Source organism: Dermacentor andersoni, chromosome 4 (assembly GCF_023375885.2).
Source record: "Dermacentor andersoni chromosome 4, qqDerAnde1_hic_scaffold, whole genome shotgun sequence".
NCBI lineage: Eukaryota > Metazoa > Arthropoda > Arachnida > Ixodida > Ixodidae > Dermacentor > Dermacentor andersoni.
This window is the reverse complement of record NC_092817.1, coordinates 179,729,679-179,737,395: the sequence shown is the minus strand read 5'-3', so window position 1 is coordinate 179,737,395 and position 7,717 is coordinate 179,729,679.

Below are 7,717 nucleotides of genomic sequence, written 5' to 3'. Positions count from 1 at the left end.
CCGAAACCTACTTCGTGAGCAAAAACCACAAAGCGGAAAGGGATGATCAAGCACAAGCGCTAATCTCCAACAGAACTTTTATTCCTGAGAACGTGTTATTTGTACATAGCGAATCCATATATACAACCGAAATCGCAAACGCACACAAGGCAAAATAAACAGAAGGCTACTGCCACTCAATCTGGCAATCCCGAACTAGCCCAATCTCACACATTATTAGAAAAGAATGCGAAGATATTGAATAATTTTCGCTTACGGTGCAGGACTTGATTGAATATTTTTGTCATAGTGCCCAGCGCGGAATATCAATGCCCTTGCTGAACAATTCAGGTCGTTCGGAAACCACTGTGACTTTGGCGTATTGGTATCCGACAGGCATTCCTTTTCATCGCCATTACGCTGTGAACCTAAAATATTGCAGCTGTCGGAAGGAAAAAAAAAACAATCGCGTGTAAACACACCCAAAGAAGTCAATACACTGATCCACGGATCCAAATATAAGGCCTGCAAAAGAACGGTGTGTTACACACATCATGAATTACGAGCCCAAGATCCTCCTTATTGGGAAATTAGAGTAAAAAAAGAATAATGCATAATTTACGAACTTTTGTGTGGCATTTTACATAAACACATTTAGGTTCCCTTTAAGGTACCCCGGATGAACTTATTGGCACATATATAGGGCGCGTTTCAGCATATACAGGGTGTTCCAACTATCATGCACCAATATTTAAATATATGCAATGCTACATAGATGGACGGAACCAAGGCAATGTTGTTTGCCGTCGCTTGGAGATACCCAATTTTTTTTTCCATTCAGCCTAATAACATAATTAGTCTTAATTATTCAACTTCTCAAATATAATTAGAGGAAAAGTGTCAATGAGAAAATTCTAGAACTACATGAAAAACTCCCGATATAGCTATCTGTTGCCTAATACGTCCTAGAAAAAAAAGTATTTTGCCGAACGTAAAACAAGCCCTTGAGTACACGCAAAGACCCTCCAGTGGCCAGTAGCGCGGCAATTTTGCGTGCATTCACGGGCTCATTTCACGCTCGGAAATGCGCGTTTATGTAGCACGTATTGAGCAACAGAAAGCTATATCGGGAGTTTTTCATGTTGCTCTACAATGTTCTCATTGACTCTTTTAATGTAAATATAACATTTAAGCAGTTAAATATTTATTTAAGACTAATCATGTAATTACGCGTAATGCAAGAAAAAAACAATATGAGTATCACCGAGCCACGACAAACAATGCTTTGGTTCTGTCCAGCTACGTGGCATTTGCATATCTTAATTAAATCTTGGCGCGCGATTGTTGGGACAACCTGTATATTGAAATAGCGTATGCAATTTTCTTTCGAGACCGGAAACCTAACAAAGCACGAAATGAAATCTGCAATTTCTTATTAAAAATATATTCAACTATCTTTCATGTTCTTTTACTTGTAACATCACTTTTTTTCTTTGTCATCATTTTCGCAAGGTCTCGAAGCTCGATTGGTGGCCTAATGCCTACGGTGGGAGTCACGTAGTGGGCAATGTCCATCGCCGCGGAAAAAGAACAAGGGCCGCCGGGCGAAGCCTGATGGAACATCGTTGCTGGTCCGTCCTTACTTCACCGGTAAGCGGGATCTACTCCGGACAAGCGGAGGATTTCCTTGGCCAGCAACGCTTTCTTATACGACTATTGCAGATTCGCCAACCCGTGCATCCATGTAGCCAGGTTTCCGACCTAGGCTGTTCAGATCCAAATTCTGGTAGTTCTCCGAGGTCGTGTTGTTTACGACGGCCCAACGCGCGCTACTACGAGTGAGTTTTGATATTGTATCGCGTGATGCCCCGAGTTTGTAAATTTATACACGAAGTTCCCCGCGCGATAGGTGGGGCACGGTGGAAGAGTAATCTATATGTCTGAACCAGGATGCCACGCCAATGATTTTTGTTGTCCTGGTTTACGTCTTTCTCGGCAGACGGCGCGGCTCATCGGGTGGTAAACCACAGCAGCTGGCGCGGCGGGCGGGTCTCCTCAAACATGCGCGGGCATAAAGGAATCGCTAATGCCTGTGTACCTGTCTAAGCTTCTGGTGAGATTTTGGGAAGAAAGCTAAGGCATATCTTCTTATATATATATAAGCTTAGTAGCGTTGCCCAGGCTTAAATCTGCTGCTCAACTCGTGAAAGTACACTGTAGGGGCAGCGTGCTTAGTAGTGCCCAACTTTCGTAAACATCCAAATCCATCCACCTATTGCAGAGTACAAAGTTTTTCAAGTTGTGCGCATGAATCGAGAAACCGCGGCTTGCCGAGCGCAGCGATGTCCCTGGTTAGCATGCATGCCAAGCACATTTGCTACTTAGCGCGCATGTTTCTTTTAATATTTGTTGTTTATATCTGGGGTATGTTGCAAGTTGCGGCGTGCAGCTTATAATCTGAAGGTCGTTAATTGGAATCCTCCTCCAGTTCACTACATTCCCAGGCATGGAATAGTGCCTCACACCGACAAACAAAAGTTGCGCACTGCTACTGGAGCTGTACTAGTCTAGGTGACACACACTTTGGAAGCCCCACTAAGCTTAAAGAAAGTCAGTTCCTCACCAGAACAACAATTGGCGTCCCTGGTGCACTATTCGGCTGCTACCTTCCTCATGACCCCTGGAATTAACCCGTAGCCGCCAGTCCCATGCGCCTGCGAACCACCTGACCAACGCGTCGGTCAAAGCAGCGACGCGGAAGACACTGCTAAGAATCTCTGGATCCGGATAGGCCGCCATTGAAAACTGAACCTTCCAACGTTCAATTCCCGCATCATCCAGAGTGAGGCTAACTAGCTTACCAGCGCTGCTTGAGGAATTATGAGGTATTTCCTGGGATATTACTGACCTTAGTAAGGTTAGGACACGGGAGTCTTAAACAGAGCTAACGGCCACGTCCTCTGCTACAGTGGTCATACAGATATTAGATAATACGAAGCAGGACATCTAATACGGACACAGCGGGAAACACTGATGAGTTTTACCGCGGAAATTAGAGAATTTCAGTTACCGTAATGAAGCCTAATAGGAAGTATACAGTGAATGTAATACGCTCCAACCATCAGTCACGATGATGAAGAAATAGAACAGTTTTATGAATATGATGAATTTGCGACGAGAAATGTGAAAAATCAGTATACTCTAGTGATGGGCGATATCGACGCAAAAATGGGGAACAAGCAGGCTGCTGAACTAGCAATTGGGAACTACGGCATCGGCTCTAGGAACACTAGAGCAGAGGTGTTGACAGAATTTGCGGAAAAGAATAGGCTTCGAATAATGAACACCTTCTTGAGGAAACGCAGCAACAGAAGACGCACGCGTAAATGCAGTAGTCGAGAAACATGGAATGAAATACGTTTCACAGTGTTAGGCAGGGTAAAGCGAAGTGACCATAGGTTATTGAGGTCTAGGATTTCTCTCACTCTCGAGAGAGAAAGAGTAAAGTAAGTCAAGTAGAAACAGGCCAATCTATATGCAGTAAGAGTAAAGGCACACAAATTGATGCAGGTGCTCACAAGCAAACGTCCATCTTTGGAACATAAACATGAAGGTACCATAGACGTGATGAATGAAAGCATAACTAGGGTCATTTTAGAGGCAACAATTGAAGTGGGAGGTAAGGCATGTAGGCAACCAGTAGGTAGGCTCTGCCATGTAAGAATGGAAGTTCTAAAGAAACTCCAAGAAAATCTCCAAGTCAAGAGATCAGATAGAATTCGCTGAACTGCCAAAGTGGGTCAACAAGAAGAAAGTATGGGATATTCGAAATTATAACGTGGGAAAAATTTAGTGAAAATCGTGTGAAAATTAAAGAGAAACAGATACACGACTAACATAATCTTGGATTGTAGCGCGAAGTGACACGGACACAGAACGGAGCAGACAGGATGAGCGCTCGTCCTGTCTGCTCGTCTCTGTGTACGTGTCACTTCGCGCTACAATCCAAGATCGTGTTACCGTACCAACTCGCCCAACTTTCTATCCTTTCGCAGATACACGACTGTAAAGATATTTCCAAAAGGGACATACAAAGAAGTCTCAATGGTGCATGCGATACCTAGTATAACGCTGTAAAGATTGTTCCTGAAGAAAGCAATGGTGCAGAAATGAACTGTACTTAAAAATTACAATCTTCTGGCGGAATTTGTCGCCCGTTCAGGTCAGTACTTCTCTATCACATCCTCCATGCTTAGGCACAATCGAGGCTACGGTGCAGCGATTTTCATCTGAGAGGCAACACAAACACACATAGACAAGCACAATCGGAACACTTGCTGAAAGGATCAACTAAGACGTTGTACGACGATGGATGACAGCACTGCTGGTCAAAATCCAAGAGGGAGCTCGGTAGGTGGTCTCTAGTTGCATATTCAAAACTTCTTCACTAATAGCACCGGAAGTAGTAATACAGAATCGAAAAGAGCTAGTAGTGCCACAGAAAAAGTAACATCGCGCATTCTAAGGCCGTGTTGCAGCGAAATAAATGAGCGCAGGTGCGCACGCCCTTACCAGACGACAGAAAATGTGACCGCCCAACACTGCAGCGCTCCTGCTGGCAAAGGTAGGAAGTCTGAAAAAAAGTTGCAGTCAGTTCGATTTGCCGAAAGACGTCACTTTTTGGGCACCTGTCTATTCTTCCACCGTATTGTGCAGCCTTTTGCTGAGACTTTAAAACGGCTACTAGAGCTGAGAATGATAAAAAATAAAATAGCGAACAATGAGGAAAGAGGGTTAGAAGGAAACAAGAAATAATGGTACATTAAGGTTGTTCATGGATTTGTGTCATGTGCAACTATACTATATAATTTGGTACAGTCAGCAATACGAAGTGAAATGTGGCTGGTATTGCTTTCTGAGAAAATTTTGAGCATGTTTGTGTGGTGTTAAAAGCAGATATAGGACGATGCTGAAGGAAGACACGCACCTTCGCGGCATGGACACTCCGCTGACGTAATGCGCTCGAAGGAGAGAGCCTGGCATCCGGCATTATTGCTACACAAGTGCTGCACTACAGCAACGCGCGTGTAGACGTCTCTAGAAGTAGCGAAGCGCACGCGACTGAAGCGCAAACGACTGCATCTGTCGAAATATAAAATCACGATAGGCTGCTACATAGACTGTTACTGTCGAGGTTCTAGCTATTCAATGGGCAAAAACAGAGTGAACGGAGTCACTCGAGTGTTATTAAGCAGGCAAAGTCAGCAGACAGTGAAACCGAGGACAACGTAGGGGTTAGGACGTAGTTTTATTGAATTACATACAAAATTATGAATTAGATGATACGACTAAAACGTTAATCTAGCGTCGCGAAAGCCACTGCGAATGTCCGGATGTTTCAGATATGCCGGGTCACCAGCACCCGTTGGAAAGCTTCCAGGAGACTGCAACGGCAAAAAGAGGTTGCTCCTTGCCGAAGGCACGCGCGACACCCTCACGTCTGCATGGAATACGGAGCTTAACCTTCCCGCTCACAGAAGGGAGACACCACCGGTGAGAGAGAAAGAGTGATTCTGAAAACGAAAATAGCACCCCTTCCGCTTCACAGTCACTGTCTCTCTTTCTCTCTCTCACTAGTGGTGTTACGCTTCAGTAAATGGGGCTGTTAAGCTTTGTGTGTGTATTCGCTCCTTCTCCGCCTCCTTCGCAAGGGAGTCGCCGGAAATTCGCTGTGTGTAGGTATGTTCGCGTCAGTACCTTTCCCTCTGCTGGGCCAGTGGCAGCTTAAAAATCCACTGTACTGGCTTCCCTGTAGAGAGCGTCGGCCGCAAGCGTGGTGAGCATTCGCTCTCTGCTTCTGAGCGAGGGCGTTCCAAACTCTATAAAGGACGCCGCAGACAACGCAGTTCAGCCTTCAGCACAAGCTAGAATGTGGGTCGCTATCGGTCAAGAAGCTTGTAGAGCTGTCACACTTCGCGGATCGTCTCGCGTCTCGGCCTGGAACCTTCCCTGCTAGCCAGGCTGAAGACCGCTGAGCACGCTCATGTCATGGCTCGACGGTAATGGGCACCCGTCTGTAAGAAGTGGTACCTCAGGTGCGATCTGAGATGCACAGCTTGTTTGCGTGGGATGCAACATTGCGTGGGAATGGTCGGATTCTTGGCTGCAAGGTTTGGGGAGTGCGAGGCTTTTCTCTACAAAGTTTTCCCAGGCGTTTGTAAGTGTAGGTAACAAAGCGGGTAAAAGCTGTCGTCGTCGCCTAGTTCGGGTCAGCTTCAAGAAAGTAGCGCGAACAGTAGAGAAAGCAGTACATAGGCTAGCCATGAATTTGAAGGAGTTGCCAACACCGCGGCTCTTGGAGCTTGCGAAGGAGTTACGTCTATATGTCTGCGGCTCACAAAAGACCACAGCTGATCAGGGCTATTAATGAGTCAGAGGCCGACGATGTTGAGCTTTCGGAATGCAAAGATAAAATTCGGGAGGGGGTGAAACGGCAGGCGGAATAGCGTGCACGTGAAAGGCAAGAGTACGAGTGTGAACTTCAACCTGGAAGGAAAATGCAAGAGCGAGATCTTCAACGCCAACTTGAGATGAAGCGGCTTTATATCGAGTTGGAACGCGATCGGGCGCCAAGTCGGGCCTGTGAGGCGCCCAGTGGAGGAGAACGGGTTTTGTTATAAACTTACAGGTCTAACACGGCCACACAAGCTCGGAGACGACAATGGTCAGTTTTCGGTGAACTTTGATTGAACCTGCCAAAACCAATACTTTTCTCGTGAGTTGTGGCCACAGCGCCTACTCACACTGTTACTTTCCGAGCAGCTGACGTAACAGCCCACATAAGGAAACAAGAGGCAGTGCACTACGACTAAGTCCAGTTCAGTCTGCTAAAGAAATAAAGGTCCTCGGCAGAAGTGTTCAATAGCATATTTCGCGAACCTGAAAAGCGTAGGAACGAGTCTTATACAGAATTTGCGTACGATCTAATGTCTAGCATGCAATAGTGGCTTCTGGAAGAAAAAGCATTTCGGGATCACGACAAACTTTTGCAGTCTTTGGCGTTGGAGCAGTTGTATGAACGGTTACCAGAGCAAGCACGCTAGTAGGTGCAAGATGGGCCAGGCGTCAGCAAAGTGACCACCTCCGCCCAGCTAGCCGAGTACGTGACGCGTCCGGCTTGCGGAACAAAACACGAGAAGAAGGCAGTCCCTCATCGCATGTTCGAGAGGCAGAAGTTCGTGCCTGCTAAAGGGAAGGAGCAGACGCAGGAGAATCGTCCCAAAAGTAATACTGCTGCACAAAGGAACCTGAGGTTAAGGTGGAGCGAGAAAAGAAATTTGAGACGAGGAAAAGGATCTCGTGTTATAAGTGTAAAATAAAATGGTACAGAAAACGCCCGACTCCAAGAAAATTGAACAGTCGACGGAATTATGTGTCGCGCCCATGTAATAAAACGTAAAGGAGCTTGCACAGCTAAACAGAAACACTTTGATAGCCGCGAGAAATGAGGACCGTAGACTGAAAAGCATCCGATGCACTGTGAGAGAAGGTATTACAAGGAAAAAATTCATTAACGATTATGGTACTCCCAAATGCAATATTTGAGCACAGATCTGTACGTATTATTTTATTTCGCGACATCCTGGCTGTTGCGGACAATCTGTCTCGTGTTGTACATTGAAAAGTTGGGCAAAACGTGGCGCTAGTGAATCGCTAATGCAAAGATCGCGAGCGGCAG